Below are 25520 nucleotides of genomic sequence, written 5' to 3'. Positions count from 1 at the left end.
TCTTCCCTAATCACTGCCCCCTCTAAGGAAAAAAATAATAATAATAAAAAATAATATATATATATATATTAATGTTATGCTGTTGTTCTATTGCACAGGTCCCCTCTCTGGTGTGTCGTTAATTTAGGCTTTTGTTTTTCTTAAGTAGCTTTCTCCTTAACCGCCGTCATGTGGCGTGAACCCCCCCTCCGGACACACTCCAGCACCATCGTTAGCCGCACGGCGCTGTGGGCAGAAGAGCATGAGGGAGGGTGTTTGTTGGGATGGGGGCAGCAGGAAAACGGGAGTGAGCATTGCTCACCCAGAGCAATCGGATGAAAACGCAGTGCAGATGTAATTTGTTTTCAATGGCTGTTTCAAAAGAATAATTGTGGTGACACTGGCCGATCGATAGTATGGATTTTTGTTTTGGAGTGCCCTGTGTGTGTGGTGCTAAGAGGAGCCAGGAAATACAGCACTGCAGCCTGAATACAATAAAAATGGATGGTGGGGGTCTGTGGGTATTTGTGGGGCTGCTCGCCTTCAGTGGGGCGGCAGACATCATTGGTGGGATTACTGAACGTGTCCTCTGGGCTACCAGAGCTAGACTGGTTGTGTGGCCATAGAAACTGCTGTTCCTGTCCCTCTTCCTCCCCCTCTCGCCTCTGCTACTCTTTCAGGGGGAAAAAACATTGACTACACTTGAATAAACTCACTTAAGATGAAACGCAGCAATGGCACACGAGAGAAAGAGAAAAGAAAGAGAAATAGCAATAGACCTCCTACACAAGAGAAAGTGAGCTTCGAGAAATAGATCTGTACACAATGAATGGACCTGATTGAATAAAGCTGAAACACACTATCTGACTTTACTGTGCATATAAAACACAATCCAAACTGATGCAATGAGACTGCGTTTGAGTAAGTAACTAGTTGATGACGAATGACAGGAAACGCTAAGCTTTACGATGTATTCAAAATAAAGCATATTCAGCATGTCAGGCACTGTGATGTTTAGCACATGCTCTTATAGCTAGTGACAATCGTGTGTTATTTGTTTTTCCACAAGGAACTTTGGAGGCGACTGTGTATTTATAATCCAGGTCATTTATTTTGTGGTGTAGACCCACATGAGCTCTAGGTGAAAACTTCTTCCTCGTAACCCTACAACAAATGATGCTTTAAGAAGGGTATAGATTCATGTCCTTCATTTAACAGATCTATAAATGAATGAATGCATGTTTGATATAAATCTTTTTTTTTTTTTTTTTTACTTGGCAGATGTGGTCATTCATTCATTCAAAAATGTATTTGCTGTTTGATTTTATTACTTTGAAGTAATTTTAGTAAGTTTTGTTGAGTGTTTTTAATCATTTTATGCTTTATGTAGTATTTTGTGATTGTATTTATTGTATGCCTGATTGTATTCTGTAAAGCTCTGTTTGTCTATATTCGTTTTTCTTTCTAAACTTTCTATAAAAGTGCTATATAAATATTTGTATTTATTTATTTGAACATAAAAAACGCATAAAAAAACAACAACAACAAAAAAAAACTTAAACAGCAGCATTAACCACTGTAGAAACAAAACTTCTATTAGCTAGATCTGAAATAAACACACTGAAAAATCTGTATCTATTTAAATTATTATTTGTGTTTAGCTCCAGGAAAATATGTCTTGAACAAATGAACCAATGAGCATTTTTCTCTTGAATTTAATTTCATTTGTGCTCTTTTATATTTAGGGTTTTAATAGGATATTTTCCCCAGGGCAGATAGTCATTGTGTTGACTGAGTATGGAGACCATTTTTTAGGTTCTTTCTCTCACTGACTCGCCCCGTGTCCTTAGGCCCTTTCCCAAATAGCCTCTCTGTGTGCACAATAATAGGCCGTTCGCACTTTGGAAAATCAGACTTTTGTTTTTCCAGCAGTAACTGTCCAGGGTTCCTCTAATTTGTCTGGGAAAATGTGAGGGCGTAGAGGTGGAGATATCAGTGATATGTTACACATATTTGCTTCTCTGTGTTGGGTGTGTGTGTTTCTATGCGTGTCCAGTGGTACAGGGCTATTTAAGAGAGTATCATTTCTCTCTTAGGCCTCATGTCCATGATCTCTCTCTCTTCCTCTTCAGTATTCCCAAGTGATCAGTTGCCACCAGAGGCTCAGGGGCTGATTTATTAGCATGGCCTGAGCTCCTGTCCTCTGCTTGAGTGCATCTGCAATGGAAAAATTTCCTCTTTTTTTTCCCCTCAGCAAACTGGGAGAATAGGGCTACATCAGGGTTTGACTGCCTAATACACAGTTCTTTCCTCTTTCAGTTTCCTCAATCTTTTTGCCTTGCAACTTGGTTCCATTGGTTTTTCGCTCTCATACAGATTGTCACTTTGACAGGATACTTTATTTACAGAATTCAAAATAAAATAAGAAAATAGGGGCACTATTATAACAAATGTAGCACTTGAATGTACATTAAATTCAAACATTTAAATGTTAAAAAAATGAAATAAAAAGATGCAATAGGAATTAATGTCAGATGCACCTGACACCATCACTTGTTTGTAAAGGTGGTGACATTTCTTTACATGCGGGAAAGGGTTAGACCCGGTGAGTGCGGACAGCTAAGGGTTAATGCAGCTCATATAATTGAGAGACAAGTGCCTTAGCATATTAGCTATTTTCCAATGAGAGGCCCCTGGCATATAATCAAAATGCACAGGACCAGCAAACCTAGATTACCTCAGATATTAATCCAGTTATTGGTAGCTTCTCCGAACATTGACATTAAAAAATCATTGAGGGTGTCATAAAGGCAGCAGGATAATAATCATTAACGAATGGATGGTCCGATCCACTTCCGAGAGCAGGGGACCTATTTAAAGCCTCACAGATCTGCCACCTGCTAGTGGAACGGGGTGAGATCTCCCACCCACAATGATATGAATTACATGGAAAATATGTGTGTGGTTAATGACTGTCTTTATTATATATGATGGCATGTCTTGTGGCAAGTGCCTGCCCTTATCATTCCATTATAAGCTCAAGAAAATGACTGCGTGTGTAACCAAAGAGTGTTTCCATAACAAGTGCAAACCCAGGCCTCCTGTTTTTCAGTAATATGACCGTGCTAGTATTATAATCTGTAGTATTACACACCAAACTGTGCAGTAATCTGCAATTTGGAGATGGTTTCCGCTCTGCAAACATATTCTCACCCTTTAACACGGCCTTGATTCTGCCCGGCAGCTGTTGACATTTCTGCAACATAGTTGCAGCATTGCGGAAACGTCTGTTAATGGATGTCTCGGGCTCAGTAACAGGCATGGTGTATAGCCAGCACGGTTATGACTTCATCAGACTTCTGTGGACAGCTCTACATAATTGCGAGAGATAGAATGATCCTGTGCTGGCTGACATGCAAGAAACAGTTGTGTTGTGATCAGAAAGAGATTTCTCATAGGGCCACTCAGGGTGTGCAGTCACACACATACACTCTGTGTTCTTTGTTGACATCTGTGGTTCCATGAAGAACCTTGATCATCCATTGCACCTTTCCATTACTGGGTTCTTTTAGTGAAAAAAAAAAAAGAAAAAAAAAAAAAGAAAAGAAAGCTTCTTCACATTTAGATTTAGATTTTTTTAAATGTTCTTCACATTAAGTCAAAATGGTTATTTTAAGAACCTTCACTGAAAAGTGAAGTGACTACATGTCAACTAACTCAGAGTATAGTAGACTGCCTGCTTAATATCAGCTAACTCTTTATTGTGATGCTCCTCCAGCAGACATTCGACTGACTATAAGTAACTTTGCAACTACATGTCAACTTGTTCTAACCCTAACCCTACCAGTCTACTAATACTCTACTAACACTAATGCAAGTTAGTAGAAATGTAGGTGCAATTTTACTTATAGTATGTGTTAAGGGACCATCAAAATAAAGTGAAACCCTAGAGTTTGCATGAACGGAACGGTGTGAATATACATTTAGGTCAAGACAATAGAAACACAGTTAGAAGATGTACAGTATGTAAAATCTTTACTCATAAATATATATATTTTTATCTGGTCAGGAGGCCAATTATGCAGACCTGGCATCCCAATCTCCATACTATCTAGGGGTGTCATCATCATCATCGATATGGATTGATGCATCGATCAAACGTCTAACGATACGATGCATCGATGCCACACAGAAAATATCGATATACAGTACCTTTATTTTGACACTCTCCACATCCTCGCGTAACTTTTTTCAGCCCGAAATAGACGCCTGACAAGATTGACTGAACCCTAAACACGTTTTGGGGTGGTATTGCCGGTAAAAGCCGGTATTGTCCACTGTCAAGGCATCGCGAAACCGACAAGCAGCACCCTTGTTGTTTGTGAACACAACCCGAAAAGTTAAGATTTTAGCGAATCAGCGCACAGTATTCAGGTCAGGTGACAAGGCTGTTAGTCACTAAAAGACGCGCTAGATGAGACAGGGCTCCAGACTAACTTTTCCACTGGTGCTACCACCTTTCTCAGTTGGTTGCACCAGCACATGATTTGGTCGCACCTTTTTTTTTTTTTTGCTACAACATAGGATTAATCAATGCGTGCTGATGAAGAGTTGTCTCAATCTTTTCATTTTTATATGACTTAATTCCTACATTTCCTGAATTCCTAATGGACTGTGCACAATTAGGCTACTTCCTGGTTTTCGATAAGCCAGCTCGGGCATTTCCGGTGAACATTCTGTACTCACTGTACATCCACACAAAACCATAAATGGTTTACTTTTTAATGTTGTATTTATATTTTAATGCCGTTATCACACTTACCTAATTTGCCAATAAAGCAGTTTTATTGATTGCAATAAAGACTTGAAGCTAATGTGAACGTTGGAATAAGAAACATGATGCCTGTAATTGGACACGCACACGCAACATTTTTTCAGCACTTCAAATGTTATTTTTAATGTGATGACCAAAAACTATAAATATATACTAATAAATATGATAAAATCACTAAGTTTAAAAATAAATTGTCAAATTGAAGTATCAAGTATTCACAAAAGTCTAATGAAAAACAATAACTTTCAGTCAGTGCAGCGCAGCGCAAGCTCACTGATTTCGGCACACTTGTGAAAACTCCAGTTTTGTTCAATAAATCTAACTAAAGTACACACCAAATCTTTATTTTTTACAGTGTGTTGACGCTTTGTTTTCAAACGAAAGTGTGAATGATGATCGAATTTTGCTGAGGAACACGTCTTTTTTGATGTCGTCTTACATTTGAATAACTAAATTAATGCTAGGTCTGACTATTTAAGTGACTATATTCTGATTATAAACTAAGTATTACAATATTTATGCTGTTAAAGCTACCTCAGGACATTGAAGATACCAACATACCAGCAAATGACATTTCACCGGAGGTTTTCCAGCTAGCTTATATGGAAGTTTTAAAGAATGCTCTGTGCACATAGTCCATTGGTGCGTTTCATCATCATTGTGCAATGCGCTTGTACGTTTGCTCTCTAGCGGTTAATAAACAGAACTGCATGTGTCTTGCGAAAGAACATTGTAGCCGGAGCTACTTCTCTCTGTTAATGTCTATGATGAGTCACGCGGGTACCGGGCTACTCCGCAGCGGAGCCGAGCCGACCCCGGTCTAAAATAGTCAGAATATAAACACTTCTTATAGGCGTACCGTAGTGATTCAGGATAAGACAAAAACACGGTTTGGAAAATGGATTCATGATGTACTCGTTCATTATATAATTTTTTTTTTCATTTTGAACACAAAAAGTTACGGACTGCAGCAGTTACGGATACAACGGCGTTCTGTTGAGCACACACAAATTTAACTGAGTGCATGACCATGCACTCGCACAAATGCGACCACATCAAATTTTAACTCGCACATTCTCAAAAAATGGTTGCATATGCGTATCGTGATGAAATGTCCGATTTACACCCCTAATACTATCCATCCTAAATAGTATGTGAGATTAGAATAAGTTTGTCCCAAAGCATAGTATGTTGAAAAGTGTCTCCGGATGATCTACTATTTCCGGTAGATTTTCGAAGTGTGGATCCGTGCACACTTTAAAAGCTAATATTGCCCACCACAACCCATTGCGCTTTGGAGGAGGATTCTGTTCAGAACTTCAAACACGAGTAAAAAGTGTTAAAAAACGTCATAACATGGCGAATGTGCGCGACCGACGGCGAGAGGTTTAGATAAAGGTTTGAGTGACTAATAATCAAAGTTTAACCTGATAAAAAATATTTATTTAATGACATCCGTGTTATATTTCATCTGCAATAACAATGTGGAATTTTACAAAAATCCGTTTAGCAATTTAACTTTTAAATGCATCATTATGCATTCATTTGAGGAGAGTCTCCGGATGAAAGACCCACGACTGCAGATCAACGTGCTACTACATCGGATACGGCGGGAAAGTAAATTAAATGTGGAAGATTTTAACTGTGACAAGATTACTGACAGGCCAGTTTACGGTGACAGGATGCGACAGAGAGCAACCATTAAAGACGCAATTGTATGACAGGATAGTATGCCCCAAAACTTGTCTACTCTTTTGCTACACACTCAAAAGTATGTACTTTTTCTTAATAAAAAGTGTCCATACTTTTAGGGTGTAGTAGGCGAATTGGGACGCAGCACTTGACTCCAATCCGAGACCCACAGGGCCCCAGAGCTTCCTTTCTCTTTTCCTCGATTCATCCTCCCCTTTTCCTCCCCACCCCTCCGCATGGACTCGGGGCACTTCTCCGTTGTAAAACGCTGGCACACATAGTATTGATTTTCATTTAGATAACTTAATGCTCGCAAACAATCCACGCACCCCGACACCAGGGCCTGGCTTAGATCTACGATTGTGCCTTGCTGTAATCTGGGGCCATTTCTCTTCTGCCGTGCTTTTTTTTCGGATTCATTTTTCCTAAACTTAACCGATTCGCAACGGAAGGGGCGAGAGAGATATAAATGAAAAGCGAGGTGGCCGTCGATCAATCACCCAGAGCGCAAACATTCCCCCACTGGCCTTTTCCCAACATTCTATTACTACCGGGTAGTTGGCCAGTCAAACGGGAATAAAAATTACACAGAAAACATCATAAGTTAGGCTTGATTTGTCGAGCGCAAAGCCTGACAATTCAGCAGGACTTATACACTGGGGCCGGTGCTGAAAATCAGCCTTGTTATGGCTCGGGCACGTCTATAAAGATTGTTCATTTCATATAAAACAGCTACCTGTGCTGAGGGCCCGGGAAGCAAGAGTGATGTAGGGTATAAATACAGGAGGAAATCTATTAGTCTAGCCCTGGCTGTTGAAACAAGCCTGGACCAGGTCCGCTGTTGTTACTAGGCAGCACTCATCCGTGCGGATGTGTGTTCGTGGGGGTGGGGGGTTAGTTACTGAGGTGACGGCCATCATCTCTCTGTGTTAGATGAGATGAGATAACGCGCTGATGTGTGACCGTTGGCACGGCTGCCCACTGCTGGCCAATGGCACTGTAGCGAGGGAATGGTAAGGGTTTTCTGAATGAGGTTTTCTGAGCGGCATAACACCCTCACAGCCCCGGTGTTAAGTGCTGCCTGCCCCCTCCACCCAAGCCCCACCACCTCCCGAATGCTCATATAGTAGCAGCTAATTATGCCGAAGAGCTATTGCGTGTTGTTTTATGCTTTATTGTCCATTTACTCACAGCACAAAAGCTAGCGGGCTCGCTAATGCACACTTTGCTGCTGCGCAGGATGCAAAATCAATTTGTCAGGTCATACTGATTATTGTCATTCTGTAGAGAACACGACCCTTTGACCTTTCCATGACCCTCTGCTGTGAGTCTGGATTTTAGCCAGTAATAAACGGCCAAATGATCATAACTCATTTTTTCACGAACCATTAAATTTAATGAAAATGCTATAAAATAAATGTAATGCCATTCTTTGAGGCTATTTTCAAAACACGACTCTTTTGCTGTATAAGGACTTTACCTTACTGTGTTCTATGCTATCTGGATCACATTTATGGCTGTGTTATCATAAAATCCAAAGGGAACAGAGCAAGTCTGAACTGTATTCCCTTACAAATAATTGTGCCCCAGAGACTTGGCGTTCAAGAGATATTTGCAGTCGTGTGATATGGTAAATGTGGAGTTGCTGTAGAACGTTCTGGAATCCTCCACCCCCTCCCCGTTTTTTGTCATGGTATGACATGTGGGCCATGTGTGGACAGCTATGACACGTGTAAGTAATGCTGGTAGAACCGTGCCACTGTTCGTTTCCCCCTGAGATTTATATGACCACAGGGGCTGGTCCTGTGCTCCTGTACTTCCACAACACTAGTCGGGTGTGACTGTCATTATATGACAATCGTAAAAGAGCTGAGATATGAGCTGCTCTCAGTTTCTGCAGTCTTTAATGTGAATTTTAACATGTCCCTGTTCTGTTTCACAGCCCATGAGGAAGACATGATGGCACTGTTTGGATTTGAAGAGTGGTGCGTGAATGATTTTAACGATTTAAAGCAGGGATTGTGATTGCTGGGAGAAATCCAGACTGCATTGTGATGAGTTTGAATGTTTATTGCATTATTTTATTGTTATGTGTGTTGCTCTGATAGTGTTTTGTCTTTGTGTGTATGACCCTATGCACGGTCTACATACGAGTACTGGCCATTTTTTATTGACTGGCCACTTACAATGAGCCTTGATTCATCATATGTCTGTCTATTTTACCACCTGTATAATTATGGTGGTTATCAATACAATTTAAGTTAAAAATCAGATTTTTGTAGTTCAAGTAGGTATATTAAGATTATTTTAGTTAATGAAATATATGGTTTATAAGTTATAAAACACAAATATGCCATCCTGTAAAACCAGATTTTATTTTATTTTTTCAATGAATTTCTGGCAACCTCAGCTGACAGTCTTTTTAAACCATACATTTAATAGGATATTTTTTACAGTGTACTGTATGTATACTATAGATCAAAAATCCATAACTGAATGTAATGTAACCTGATGTCATAGATTCAATTAATTAATTTTAAGATTCAAACAGTTACTACCTCAACAGTAACTGAATTTGTGGGTCTTTAGAATGATTTATTAAAATGACCAGCTCATAATGATCAGATTCATTTATTCATGAAACTTGGTACACATTGGCACGGTAGTACAGCTCAGTAAAAATACATGTTTTCTTGCTAATATTTAAAGATCGTGATTAATCAGAAAATTTATATTATAACCCCCGGAGAGGCATTTATTTTAAGTAAAATAGAAAACCGTATGTATACTGTAGGTATAAATCAAAAATTGCACAATGTTTAGGTGAATTATGTACCATATGTACCTAATGTTTTTTATTTTTTATTAAAATATTCCATCACAGAAAATAATGTGACCTGAATCTGTTGATTCAGTAATCACTCTCATGGATTCAGTGAGTTAATTCATTTAAAGATTCAAAAAGTAACTAACACAACAGTAACTGAATTTGTGAGTCTTTTGAATGATTCATATAAATGATCAACTTAAGTGTTTAAGTTATTTATGAATCAGTCTACATTGGTTGTGCTGTAGTGCAGCTAAATAGAAAGACATTGCCTCCCTATTATTTAATGATCGTGATTAATTGGAAAATCAATATTCAATATATCTCCCATTATATAGAGCCCATTTATTTTAAGGTATTTATTAGTAAAACATTAAAAAGGGGGTAAAAAAAGATGTCCTCCCTGGTTGGTGAAGGTTGGGTAGAAAAGAGCAGAGGCCAGTTGCATAAACATAGCAATTATGTTAAGACTGTGCCTTAAGATCTAGTATGACCAACTAGCAGTTAGTTAGGGTTAATCAGTCTTACTTTTTGGTATCATATTAGATCAATCTATGTTTTTATGTATCTTGAAAAATTACTTGGAAAAAGTTATGAACAGTCTTAAAGATAAAAATTTGACTTGTCTTAGCAGTTTGTACAGCTGGCCCCAGGTTTGATCCAGCAGTCACAGTGAACCTGATTTCACCAAGCACAACATGTTAGTGGGTTAGGGTTAGGTCAGGGTTAGGTGCTTCTACATCAGTTTTGTCTGATTTTAGGGATAACTTATGGGTAGGGTTAGGTTTAGGAGTAGGACTAGGACTACATTTTCGGACAGTAATGTTGTTCCAGGATCAACAAATATATTGATGCAGGAACATCTCTTACTTGGTAAAATCAAGATTACCAGCGGTCAGACGCTCTCCCATCTGCCACAATTCTTGCTTCTTCCACTTTCTTTTCAGTTTTTCCCTAATCCTGGTCTCGTCTAGAAATCCTACTCTTTCCCTGTTTCCCTTTTTTTTTATGTGCCCACAGGTGCCCTGTATACAAAGACAACCCATTCTTCGACACCACTAACTCTCCTCATCCCCCATGCTGGGCGCAGCCATGGCTCTTCTCTCCTCCATCACCTTGCGTCATGTCACTATGCACTTCCACTAGTTTGCATTAGCCCCAGTCAAAAGGTTGGCGTGGAACAAAGGGGCCCGTTGACATGGCGCAGGGTGAAGATGACTCAATGAGCACTGGCACTCTGACAAGAAGGAGAGGCCGTTCAGCTCGTCCACTGTCATCTCGAAGACAGAGAGAGACTTGGCTGCTTGACTGACAGATGGTCTAAACGTTGCCTTCTGGGCGCCAGGCCTCACGCTGAGAGGTGTACGCTGTCTCAGAGCAATGGTTTTTTGGATCCTGTTGAGTCACTTAGGATCCTGGTGGACAATTGAGCCCTTGTGACAGAAGAATAAAACAGTTGGAGAGAAATACTTGAGGATAATAGGATGAAGAAGCTACATTATTTTAATTAAGCTAAGGTTGGTCTCCGTAGGGCCGTTAGCCACTGGAATCTGTCACAGCTAGACATTTCCGTGAGAAAACGGAGGCATTTTGGGGCTTTGCAGAAGGTTAGGACAGTGAGTGTTTATGGCTAGCAGGCAAGGAGACATTAGAGAGGGAATATGAGGCGGGCTATGTATGTGTGTGCACATGTGTCGGTCCACCAGGCCCAGAAGGGTCCCGAGAGAGCCGTTATTAGAGTCTTCTCTTGCTGTGTGACATCCGTTTGGATCGCCGAGACCCAGGGGCTACCCCTCCCTTCCACGGCCCACACGGATCAACTCTCTCTCACAGTCAATAAAAACCCATTGCACATGTAGGAGGTCCAACCTACAGGGGACGTCTTTATCCTGCAGGGAGTGCAGAGCCTAACATTTAAGAGCAGAGAGTAAATTAAGACAAATAATAGCCATAATCTCCTGTAGTAGATTCCCACTCCTAGGCGTTTCTACTGTGAAACCATTGCTCAACTCTCCAAAGCCACTCATAAGACTCACGGACCCCTTGCAGTGCTGCCGAAAATGTCTTTTTCACTCTTTTTTGGCTTTGTCATGGAGGCAATTTTGCTTGCTTTTTTTTCTCATTTACCCCTCTCTCCCCTCCTCGCACTGTTGCACAGGTCACGAACATGTTGGGTCTCAGCACAGAGAGCCTTTTGAAAGCTCTGCAGTTGATTTGAGTAGATTGAGTTGGACCAGAGACCTGAATAAGCTTTTAAGCTCCCGTGTACAGCACTGTACAGGTGCGGTGGCGCTGTCATGTCCTCGCTCGCACACCTCCTTTATTTACATATCCAGATGGATTTTCACACCCTGGTTTAGGGGGACGAGGTGTCGCTGGTGCGAACACGTTCTTGGCATGATGTGTCACAGAGGGGGTTCGGGATCTGGTCTCCCACGAGGCAGCTTCCATCAACACCAGCATCATTATTCTCTTTTCTTTCAGACTCAGCTAAGCTTATTAAGAGGAGTCGGAGTATTAAGGATAGTGTGAGTAGACTTGACTTTCCACCATATATGTTATATGATATACCAATATCTATATATTTATAGTTTTCATAGAAGTGTGCATTAATGCTTCAAGTGTCTGTGCAACTACCCTGAACAAACATAAATGGAAAATTTTTATAAAAACAGGTGCCTAAACAGTGACTATTGAGGACAGTCATTCTGTTTGGATTGAGGTGATTTTACCTGCAAACTTCACCTTTTAGTTTTATAGTAAACTTTCTCTCTCTAAACTATTAACATTTTTAAATAAATTAAACTGTGATTAATTAATAAAAGCGTTTGCAGTTTTGAATTGTGGCATTATCAAAGTGCAGCTGGCAACTGGCAAAAATCGTCATTACATATTAGAGTGGAAACAAATATTAAATGATAAATATTTAGAGGAAAACAACAAAAATTAAAAGCAATTTCAAAATTAAAGATTAATTATGGTAATGATAAAAACAGAAACTAATGTTAAAATAGCCATTATTGAAGCAGCATATATTTTTCTTAAAATCAATGATGCTGATAAACAACCAAAAAAGTAAAAGTAACTTAAAAAAAAATAATAAAAAATAAAATAATAAATAAATATATGTATTCTATATCTGTTGATCTGATATTTTGTAGTTAGGGTTAGGATCTGAAATTAATCTAAATTAAACAATCTAAATAAGAAATAATAATATACATTCAGAAATAATAATAATAAAAAAAAAAAGCTTAAATGTGGAAAACAAAACCCGAAAAAAAAACAAGAAAAAAAAAACATGTTTCTGATATGTTTGTGTATCCATATCCAGTACAAGAATCAGTGCACATACATGCAGAGTATCCATTTTTTTTTACATCCAAAACACACTCCCACAATGTCCCAGTCAATGCTTTGCCCATTGATGATTCCTGTGTATGAGGTGTTTACAAACACAATAAATACTATGACAGGAAGGAGAGGAGGGAACAGAGGAGGAGGGGTGTTGAAGAAATGCAGAAAGCGTTTTAGCATTCCGGCTGCACAGCAATTAAGATGGAACGCCAGCAGATCTTCTCAGTTTGAGCACATTCCCCTTAAAAAATGTTACACAACGTGCAGACGTCCCTGACAGGCCAACATTATCCTTCGAGTTACAATTAATTACCCCCATGTCCGCCTCTTGCATCTCATTTCCATAACTTAAAAGGTGCAAAGACCTGCCAGAGGAGAGCACAGGTTAGTTAAGCATGCCAAACAGCAGGTTCACCACAACACTAGTCCAGGAGATTCAACCGATAAAGGATGACCACAAACAGGGCTCATTTTTCACACAGTTCACACGTCACGACATGTCTTACAGCACATTGCAATGGCACCGTTGAAGTGCTTTAACGAAACGTCCATCCGGGTCCGGCATTGATGATTCTTTTGTTTGTTTGTTTTGGTGAGGTTGCGGAGTGCTGGTGAGGCTTTTTCTCCTCCTCCATTATTTTTGTTCCTTGTTCTCCCATAGCCTCTCATTTATAATGGGCCGGGGAAGAGGGAGATAAAGCGGATGGGGCGTTGAGACAGAGTGAGCGGTCACATTCTGTGATGTTATCTGTATCCCAGAACGCACTGCAAGTGGACGCCTGACATGTTCTATACATCTTTCCACAGGAGCACTCATTAAACAAATACCGCTTGATATATAGCTCTCAAGAAATGAATTTTTACCTCTGTGTGGAGGAGCTGTTCTCTCCTGATTCTCGTGGGCTTTAGGAAATATACACACTTACTCACACACACACACACACACACACACACACACACACACACACACACACACACACACACACACACACACACACACACAGGCAATGAGGGCCTTGGTTTATCCGGTTGTTTGTATTACTCTGCTGTATGTTTTTATTTGCTGTCAGAATGACTTGATAGCTCTTTAAAGTGCTCCATAGTACATGCACAGATGCAGCAAGAAATCAGATACTGATGAAAAATAATTAGGATAGGTGACGAAGTCATCACTGAAGATGAGTGCTAATGATTTTAAAACAGAACATGACATTTCAGGATTTAACACTGTAGTTTATAATGCTTTTTCAAATGATTAAAACTAATTTGAACACAGGTATTATATATACAGAGTGTACAAATTGTATACAATTCAAAAGTTTTGGGTCCTTAATGCTAAATTAACACTTTTATTTAGCATTTGTAACGTTACAAAGGATTTCTATATTAAGAAAAAAATCTGTTCTTTTGAACTTTCAGTTAATCGAAGAATCCTTAAAATATCACGTTTTCCACAAAATTATTAATGAGCAGCTATTTTCATCGTTACTTGAATGATTTCTGAAGGATCATGTGACACTGAAGACTGGAGTAATGACTGCAAAAAAAGAAAAAAAAAAACTTTTTTTTATTATTATATTTTATTGTATTTTGATGTATTTTTGAATGCAACCTTGGTGAGACTTAACAAACCCAAACTTGAATGGTTGTTTATATTCATAAATTGGTGATATTTAATAATTAGTGTGCAATGGAAATATACAACTAGTAATTGATCAAAAATCAATTGTAAAAAAAAGAAAAAAAATCAATCCAGTTAGTCTGAGAAACGCCTCCAAATGAAAATACTAAGTACTTACTCATTCTGTTCTGCCTGATCTCTGGAAATATAGTTTTGTTGTGCGAATGGCAAAAACATTAAGGTGTTACTTCCATATTATGGAATTTAAGGGGCATGATTAATTATGTTCACTTTTATCAAAGTATTTTGTTCATAGTTAATCACACTACTTTAAATTGACAGCCCTATGAAAAATACAACTCTGCCGTCATGTTTTACCGCCTTACAAAGACATAGTATGTGAATGACACATATAATAGAAACTAGAAAAATCCTAATTAATCTTATGTAATATAATTTTTGTCATTTTCATTTGTTTAAATTGAGTAATTATCAGCCCCTGTCTGTGTCAGGAGGATTTAATTACATTTATAAATGAATTTAACACAATCAATTGATATTTTAATGGAAATCACAGAGCATATGTAATAAAGAGCACCTGACAATTGAGTTGGCCCAAATTTGCTGATATAGTGACAGTATTTCAAAGACATGGATCCATACTACTGTAGACAGTCACCACACATTTTAATAAACAACTAGATATGAATAAAGAGTGATTTAAATTGTACTGATGCCTAGCAAAGTTGAGGCCTCTAAAAAGGCCCCACATTCAAACATGCATTCAAACCTGGTCTCTTCTAATATGTTGTACTTTCAGAGCGGTGAGTTACACGTCCTCCATGTGAGGGGCTCTGCTGAGCACATATCAGGCCAAACATACCATAAATCTCACGATCGTATACAAAACATCCTCTTTTCTCCTCAACCCTTCGCAGAAGGGTCACATTCACATTTTCATGCATCAGAACATCAGATCCAAAATGTACTTTACAACATAAAGAGCCCTTGAGTAAGTGGGCGTCTCTCGCCTCGTGCTCCATATGCATCTGTTAAATGACTTGCTGATCTCATTAAATAAAGCTAATGTACTTGTAAAACAGTCGGTGGAGACAGTACATCATTGTAAGTGTTGGGGGGTAGATGGAGGGAAGGAGAGGAGAGGAGAGGGAAGGCTAGAGAGAGAGAGAGAGAGAGAGAGAGAGAGAGAGAGAGAGAGAGAGAGAGAGAGAGAGAGAGAGAGAGAGAGAGGAGCAGAATGGGGTGAGGTGGTTGCTGGTCAGTGGAGATGTCTCAGGCCCATAAATCTTGGCCTCTTCCTGCCTAGTTATTGTGTATTTCTTTTGGCCAGAGATTGATTGTAGCAGGGGAGAAGATGAATTTGCCCATAGACCTTCTTTTCTTCCTCTCTCTCTCTTTTTTTTTAAGCTCCTGATGCTTGGCCAAGGTGATAATGCTCTCGATTTTTTTTCCCTTTATTTGTCTCTTCCCTTCTCGCTCCCTCCCCCCTCCATGTCGCCCTGTTCTTTCCTGAGATCATTTGTTTTGGATTAGAAACAGCGTGCTGAAAAGGGGAGCCATGGGGAGCTGTGTATGGGGGTCACTGGCAGTGGAAAGAGCGTGGCAGCGTACAAGCGTCCCTGGTGTGATGTGAGCATGTAGCGTGCACGTACACGGCACACCTATGTACACAACACACACACAGCTAAATCAGCTCTGGCTACCTACGCCTGGATCTGGGCAGATCTGCCAGGTTTGATCCTGTGGGACGGCAACTAGACACTCACGCCTGGATGTTCCAGCAGATGCAGACACATCATAATTGAACGCTTTCTTTGTGCTTTGAGCAGCAGCAGTCACCGATCCTCCTTTTGTGATCCTCCTCTCTCTCTCTCTTTCTCTATCTCTTTCTTTCTGAGTGCCTCCTTTAACCTGGAACTATCAGAACATGCTCATACATGCACCCCCAAAAAATAGGCCTCTGGCACTGGTTCAAAAGTAGATCAGAGCTGTTGTGCCAAGGGGTTTGTTTTGAGGCCAAGCGTTACCCATGTGAACGTATCAATCCACAGTGAGCGCATTATGTTGAAAAAATAATTAATACAGCAATGATTTGGTATGCCATTGTGTTTTGATCTGAGCCCACTGTTTGGGCATTCTCATGGTCTGTTTGGGCATTTTAATGAACTTAACATTGAAGTATGAGGATGATACTTTAAGTTGAGGGTCTGTAATATTTTTTTTTTTATGGTTTTCTTTTGTCACTTGTGCTCACCAAGCCTCATTTTGATTGATGCAGAAATACAGTAAAAACAGTAATATTATTAAAATTTGAAATATTTCTATTTGATCATATTTTAAAATGTAATTTATCCCATGGTGACAGCTTAATTTTCAGCATCATGACTCCAGTCTTCAGTGCCACATGATCCTTCAGAAATTATTCTGATATGCTGATTTAGTGCTTAAGAAATATTTCTTCTTATTATCAAGGTTGAAAACATTTGTGCTGCTTCATATTTGTTTCTTTTATTAATTTATGGCCTGGTTTCACAGACAGGTTTTAGATTAAGCCAGGATTAGGCCTTAGTTCAATTAGAATATTTAAGTGCCTTAGAAGAAAAAAAAATACTGGTGTGCATCTTGAGACAAAACAATGGCACTGACAGTGCAAGTTGCTTTCAGTTAAGACAGCTCAAACGTATTTTAGTCTGAGACTAGGCTTAAGCCTTGTCTGTGAAACTGGCCATATATGTAATGAAGAATGAATTTAAAGGGAAAATGACTTCAAAATTACCATTATTTTTTTGCACATACAGCGTTGGGCTTCCCATGACCTCAAATGTAATGAATATAAAGTCAGTCTCAATATGAGGGTTAAAGTAGACCAGGTCAGTGGACAGACTACGGCTTCTGTCCCGCTTTCATCCTGCGCACAAACAAACACTCGCAGACACAAACAGACACACACACATTTTCGAACGAGAGCCGATAGAGAAAACTTTGAAAGTCACGCGAGGCTCACTTTTTCCCTTTTCCTCTCTCTCCCTGGCGTTGACCTTTCTGCAACGTTGCCCCGTATTCACTGCTTGTCAGCACATGCTTTGTCCCGAGCCATCCGTCTCTGTCATTCATCACTCCTACCCTGAATCCCCTCCGTCCCATTAGCCCGGGATGAGGAGAGAGAGGGAGCGGGGTGGAGGGTGGGGTGCCGGTGAGGCCCATAGCCTGCGGGATCATTAGTGCCCCCCTCCCGTCTCCCCTCCTATATCGAATTGTCGGTAAACCGGTGTGTGGAGGAAGTCCAGGTGGCCTGTTGTTATTTATAACAAAGAAAACAACACAGCAGAACCATCTGACATCAGGCCCGTACGGACCGGCCACGCTACGAGTGTGTGTGTTAGAGGTGGAGGGGTTTTCATCACTGAAGGACAGCTAAAAGTGGACCTTCTCTCCTCCCTTTTACCCTCTCTGTTCCCGGTAGACCAAGAGCGGGGGACTTATTGAACAGATGTTGGGTACACCGTCGCCAGGAAGATTGATTATTTTAATTGCCAACACTTTGCTTTTTTGTAACATCTGAATACTTAATGTCAGGATTTGAAGGATGTTACACTGCCTGATCTTTATACCCTCAAACCCTCCCTCTCTTTCTCATTTTCACAAACTCTCACTCGTAAAGTGGACTCTGCCTTTTGGACCAAACCTAAAGCGCACAAGTGTTTTGGTAGGCGATTTGTGAGTGTCCTTAGGGAGTGGGTGAGTGAATACAGTGAGGCGCTGGATTATACATGGCGGTCCGTTGTGACATCTGGGTTGTCTCTCTCCCAGAGGGCTTGTGTATACCCAGCCTGTTAGTGCCTGTCCCGGATAATTAATTGTTAATGGCGGTGCGCTGTCAGCTGGGAAGTTGATATAAACTCGTCGAAGGACCTCTTGGAGGACTCGTTTTGCAGTATGTGATAGATTCCCATAGAGAGGTGTGTTCTACTAAATGCCCTATGGAAATAAACAGGGGCATATGCTTGACAGAACCACCCATCTCTTCATCTCTGGATGGAATACACATGCTGCTCAGGGTGGAGGTGATGCTCACTGTTATAAAAGTTTGATATCTGTGCATAGTCTGCATCCAGCTGACTTCAGCAACAAAACTCAGCCATGTATAGATTCTGCACATATAGGACTAACAGAATATTTACATGCTAGTTTTACATGACAATGTTTTTTTTTTTTTTGGCATCACCTATTAATTAATCAAACTTGCATCTATTCACATATACAAATACTTGAATACTTTCGATGATTGATGAGTGTGTATTTAATTTCTGTATTGAAATATATATATATATATATATATATTATATTTTTACATTTACATTTATTCAAAGGGACTTACTGTGCGTTCACACCGCCACCGGCGAGAGCGTCAAAGTGGCCGGAAGGCTGGCGAGGGCGGCGCATCTTGGACGGTGAGAGCGGCGAGAAGAGTTGAAGTCAGGTCAACTTTATGGTAATAAGCTCTGACACGGTTCGGCGGCAACCAATCAGAATATAGCCTAGAAGTCCTCCGCCTGAGAGGATTCCAGAGAACGCAATCCTGTCAACACTGGTTTAAAAAGATCACGCCTTCGATCTACGTCAGAGCATCAGAGCGTCCCCGAATCTTTCTCCAGCATCGTTGGCAGGGCGGCGAGAGCGAATTTTGCCGCTCTCGCCGCCGGCGGTGTGAACATACAGTTAAAAATGAGAACAATAGAAGCAGTTAAACTAACAGTAGGACAACAATATGCAAGTGCTATGACCCTTCTCAGTTTAATCTAACGCAGTACATGTTATTTTTATTTTTTTATTTTTATTTTTAAGAATAGAATAGAAGAGAAAGTGTTAGTATTACTGGATCAAGTGCTGTCGAAAAAGAAGCGTCTTCAGCCGTTTCGTGAAAGTGGCTATGGACTCAGCAGCTCTGGTTGGGGAGGAATTTAAAAAATGTGAAAATAAATTCTTAAAAATAAATATAAAAATATTTATTTTTAATGTTGTCAACATTTCAGGAAAATGTATTTTTAACGCAATTTTGCTGCATTCTAAAGATATATCAGAAACATTTCCTCAACTGTTGCATGTGAGTGATTGAAGATAAAAAAAAGAGCAATATAGCTTACAATTATTTAAGTTTTTTTGCCTTTATCTGACTTTTCTAATTAGCTACAGTATAAAATATAGTCCTATTTTCTCATTAAATAATTACTCATTTAATAATACCAATATCTGCTGTAAAGTATATGCATTAAGTTCACCTAAATAAATCAAACTCCACACAGAAAAAAATAATAAAAAAAAAAACCTTCTGGAAGTTATTTGATTCCACTATGCAACTAAAATGGGGCCAGAGACCACATCTAGTACAGAGGAAATGAGGACAGCTGCATTTACTTCCTGTATGTCTCCTGGCATGCAGTGCCTTAGAGAAGAGATTGACCACAAATGTTATTTTCTCTGCAGCCGTCGGCAGTAGGGCAGGTGTGTGTGAGTGCGTCCATACAAGTTGAATGTGGTATGGTGGGGATTGTCAAAGCTAGGGACAGGTGCTTTTGCCGTCACTCTAGAGCGGGTGGGAGGGGATGAGGGAGGGCACAGACAATTAATGGCAAGGTGCAATGGCGAGACGGAGTCAGAGAGCAAGAAAGAAGAGTCTACGGATAATAAAGTGGCCCTGGCCGGCATTAATCTCCCTCACACTGCAGGCCTGTCATGGCCAGCCGGCCTGTGACTAATACCACGCTTTGCATACAGTGGTCACAGTACATCGGCAGCATGCTAGCAGGGCTTTGCAAAAGTAAAGCGGACTTTTACATACCATGTTATTGTATAAAGAGAAAATAGACTGAGAAGTGGTGAGAAAGTCTGTAGGGGGAATTGTAACAGGTGTTATATAAGAAAAATTCCAATTACACTGGTCTGTAAAGCAAGAAATCCATAAGAGTAGTATACCATATTCATTAGGGCTGTCAATTTAACATGTAAATTTGAAGCAATTAATTATAAGGAAATAATCTGATAATAAATTAACACAATTAATCATGCTCCCACTAATGAAGTTTCCTGCTATCATAGCAATTCAAGCTTGAAGTGCCACCTTAAAGATTTTCAGAGTGCGCCTAGCTAAACCACATATTGCACATCCTGTGTTATCACGAGAACTGTACCTTAGACAGATTGAACGGATTGCTGTGGGCTGTAGGCCAGTGATGGACTGGATATCCACCTAATTTTTAACGCAAGAGTGGGCCATTTTATGGTGTCAGTGCTTCTAGTTATTTTAGTTGCGCTAAAACATTCACTATGTTGCTTGATATTGCAAACTGGTATTTGTTGTAATATTTTCATTTATTATCCTAATCATAAACAGACTGGTTTGTAGTGCAATTAGTTTTACAGTGTACTGTGATTTGTTATTCTTCTAGTTATTTACTTATTGTGGCTATTGAATCGGAACTTTTTGAACTTTTTGTAATGTATGTTTAATTTGCCACCATAATGTAATGTTTTGTAATGATCTTTTTCTTTTCTTTTTTTTTTAATTTTGGGCTTTTCTCTGCAATTATCAATATATGCAATATATTTACCATACTTAGTTGCCATATTTAGAAAAAAAGAGAAAAAATTGTACCTTTAGCTTTTTACTAAGGCAGTACCCTAAAAGGTAGAATTGTGTTCTTTATCTATGAAATGTTTTTGCACACTTTTTGCAAATGTTACGATGAACACACAGTGTACAAAGACTTGCCAAATGGAACGGTGTCTTACACTTTAGAAAATGTTAGCTTGCTATCAAGAGCGGCACCTTTCCAAAGGGAGCTGGAGTGAGAAATGACCGGCTGTGTTTCTGTCAGCTGCTTCTATGTGTTTCTGTCAATAGCTCGCCCTGATCAATGGTATTTCTAGGTCTTAACTGCTTCCATTCATCCTACGCTAATTACAACCAGTCTCCTTGCTTCTGTCAGATGGTGTTTCCTCTCACTCTCCACCGAGTGTAAATCAGAGACACGGGCATCTGGAGCTCCTCACGTAGGGCGCTGATGAGGACCATGTAATGGCGGATGAGCTGTTGTGTCGATTATTTTCAAATGCCATCTTTTTGGTTTGAGAGTCCAGTACATCAGGAGCAGACTCCCAGAGTAGCTTCATAAAAGTACCGCACGGCCCCTGACTTTCATCTGGAGTGACAGCATGCACTGCAATATGGAAGTCTACATTTACAGCAGACAACTGCGTAATTTTTGGTTGCGGTGCCTATGCAGTTTTATGCTGTGTATGGATGAGCATGTTTCAGCACCGAATACAAACAAAGCATTCGATTGTAATGTCTGTATCTGAGACATACAGTAATATCTATTCTCGTGGGTGTCTTTGCCTGTTAAGGTGATACATATTTACAGTTGTAATCGAAATTATTCAAACCCCATTGCAAATCATGTTTCTTGGGAAAATGTATAGACATAGCTGTTTGCAATGAACAAATCAAACAAAAATAATTGAAATAGCTCAACACAACAAATGTTTCAAGTGGTTTCCCCCAAATTCAACTGAAAATGAAACTTTTAATGACTTCCGCAGTCTCAAAATTATTTAACCCCCTGAATAGAATCCCTCACAAAAGCACAAATCTACAAAACAGGTGTTGTCTCAAGCACACCCGATGCAACTAATCAAGGGCTTCAGTAGTTGCACCAGGTGTGCTTGAGCTAGAACACATGAAATATCTGAACTGGCTAGGTTTGTTGAGTGTCACATTTGACTGCATGTTAGAAATACAGTGAGGAAAATAAGTATTTGAACACCCTGCTATTTTGCAAGTTCTCCCACTTGGAAATCATGGAGGGGTCTGAAATTGTCATTGTAGGTGCATGTCCACTGTGAGAGACATAATCTAAAAAAAAAAAAAAATCCAGAAATCACAATATATGATTTTTTAACTATTTATTTGTATGATACAGCTGCAAATAAGTATTTGAACACCTGTCTATCAGCTAGAATTCTGACCCTCAAAGACCTGTTAGTCTGCCTTTAAAATGTCCACCTCCACTCCATTTATTATCCTAAATTAGATGCACCTGTTTGAGGTCGTTAGCTGCATAAAGACACCTGTCCACCCCATACAATCAGTAAGAATCCAACTACTAACATGTCCAAGACCAAAGAGCTGTCCAAAGACACTAGAGACAAAATTGTACACCTCCACAAGGCTGGAAAGGGCTACGGGGAAATTGCCAAGCAGCTTGGTGAAAAAAGGTCCACTGTTGGAGCAATCATTAGAAAATGGAAGAAGCTAAACATGACTGTCAATCTCCCTCGGACTGGGGCTCCATGCAAGATCTCACCTCGTGGGGTCTCAATGATCCTAAGAAAGGTGAGAAATCAGCCCAGAACTACACGGGAGGAGCTGTTCAATGACCTGAAAAGAGCTGGGACCACCGTTTCCAAGGTTACTGTTGGTAATACACTAAGACGTCATGGTTTGAAATCATGCATGGCACGGAAGGTTCCCCTGCTTAAACCAGCACATGTCAAGGCCCGTCTTAAGTTTGCCAATGACCATTTGGATGATCCAGAGGAGTCATGGGAGAAAGTCATGTGGTCAGATGAGACCAAAATAGAACTTTTTGGTCATAATTCCACTAAACGTGTTTGGAGGAAGAAGAATGATGAGTACCACCCCAAGAACACCATCCCTACTGTGAAGCATGGGGGTGGTAGCATCATGCTTTGGGGGTGTTTTTCTGCACATGGGACAGGGCGACTGCACTGTATTAAGGAGAGGATGACCGGGGCCATGTATTGCGAGATTTTGGGGAACAACCTCCTTCCCTCAGTTAGAGCATTGAAGATGGGTCGAGGCTGGGTCTTCCAACATGACAATGACCCGAAGCACACAGCCAGGATAACCAAGGAGTGGCTCTGTAAGAAGCATATCAAGGTTCTGGCGTGGCCTAGCCAGTCTCCAAACCTAAACCCAATAGAGAATCTTCGGAGGGAGCTCAAACTCCGTGTTTCTCAGCGACAGCCCAGAAACCTGACTGATCTAGAGAAGATCTATGTGGAGGAGTGGGCCAAAATCCCTCCTGCAGTGTGTGCAAACCTGGTGAAAAACTACAGGAAACGTTTGACCTCTGTAATTGCAAACAAAGGCTACTGTACCAAATATTAACATTGATTTTCTCAGGTGTTCAAATACTTATTTGCAGCTTTATCATACAAATAAATAGTTAAAAAATCATACATTGTGATTTCTGGATTTTTTTTTTTTAGATTATGTCTCTCACAGTGGACATGCACCTACGATGACGATTTCAGACCCCTCCATGATTTCTAAGTGGGAGAACTTGCAAAATAGCAGGGTGTTCAAATACTTATTTTCCTCACTGTATGGCTAAATCAAAAGAATGGTCCAAAAAGTTGAGAGAAGATATCATAGCACTTCACACACATGGATATAAAAAGATAGCGAAGGCACTAAATGTTCCTAGAGACACCGTTGGAAGTGTAGTTCACAAGTTCAAAGTTAAAGGAATAGGCCTAGTGGTTACACTACCTGGACGGGGCAGAAAAAGGAAGCCATCAACGGCTGCAACCAGCTTTCTGAGAAGGCAGGTTCAAGAAAAACCCTCGAGGTACTGCAAAAGACCTGCAGCAAGACTTGGTGGCAACAGTGACACTGAGGTTTCAGCTTTCACAGTAAGGTGCGTACTAAACGCATGCGGTTTACTGCGCAATGCATAAAGCACTAGAAAAGTGTTCAAAATCATATAAATAAGCCACAGAAGTTTTGGGATTCTTTTCTGTGGAGCGATGAAACAAAACTGGACCTTTTTTGTCCTATGGATCAGCGATATTTCTGGAGGAAGAAGAATGAAGCATATGCTGAAAAGAACACTCTGTCTACAGTTAAGCATGGTCGTGCTCGCTGATGCTCTGGGGCTGCTTTGCATCCTCTGGTACTGGAAACCTGCAGCGTGTGGACGGCAAGATGGATTTATTGAAGTATTTCAGGAAATCCTAGGAGAAAACGTCATGCTGTCAGTGAGGAAGCTGAAGCTTGGGCGTCATTGGACCTTCCAACAGGACAATGATCCTGAACATACCTCAAATTCCACCAAGGATTGGTTGCAGAAGAAGTCCTGGAAGATTCTACAGTGGTCATCACAGTCACCTCACTTGAACCCCATTGAAAATCTGTGGTGGGATTTGAAGAAGGCGATTACAGCACACAAACCCAAGAATATTACTGAACTGGAGGCCATTGCTCATGAGGATTCCTCAGACACGCTGCCAGAAGCTGGTGTCTGGTTATACATTTCATTTGCAGCAGGTCATAACAGCAAAAAGGTGTTCTAATAAGAACTAAAGATGCTTGCCATGAAGGGGTTGAATAATTTTGAGACTGCAGAAGACATTAACAATTGCATTTTCAGTTGAATTTGGGGAAACCATTTGAAACATTTGTTGTTAAGCTATTTCAATGAGTTTTTTTTTTTATCTGTTCATTGCAAACAGCTGAAAGTTTGTGCATTTTGTCAAACTGATTTGCAATGGGGGTTGAATAATATTGATTACAACTGTATATCAACAGTTGTCTTTTTTATAGTAGTCCATACAAATCTAAAATCAAATATTAAAATCATTGCTAGTATGCAGCGACAACGGATGCCAATAATGTAAGACTAAAAAAGTGTACGTTTTCAGGTCTTAAACCTGACCTAACTTGAACAATAGCTGCGAGACCAGTCCCCAGTGACAAACTAAAAAAGTAGCACAGAGCAGTTAGGGAAGAGCAAGCGTTGTAGGGAGGAGGGAATGAGATGGCACCTTTCTGTAATGAGTGGGATGCAGAACGGTAGTCGGGTACATACAGTATTCCTTGTTACTGATTTGTTGCCAGGTAGTGCGCCAATTAGCAACACTTGTTATTATTTACATTTTGCACAATACATCACACTAATCACCAGGTCGATTTATCACTAGTTGAGGGGAACGATAGCGTTGATTTATGGGGCTTATGTGAGAGTCCCCAGTATTAGGGGTGATGAGTGACTGTGAGCATGCAAAACACTTCAGAGGCCTCCGATGGTCTGCATCCATGCGGGTACACCTAGTCCTCCACCTCCCTCGTCAATCACGGCCACCGTTCCCCAATTCTCATCTTTTCG

This window comes from Abramis brama (assembly GCF_963993115.1).
Source record: "Abramis brama genome assembly, chromosome: 3".
NCBI lineage: Eukaryota > Metazoa > Chordata > Actinopteri > Cypriniformes > Leuciscidae > Abramis > Abramis brama.
Note: the sequence above shows the minus strand (reverse complement) of the source record.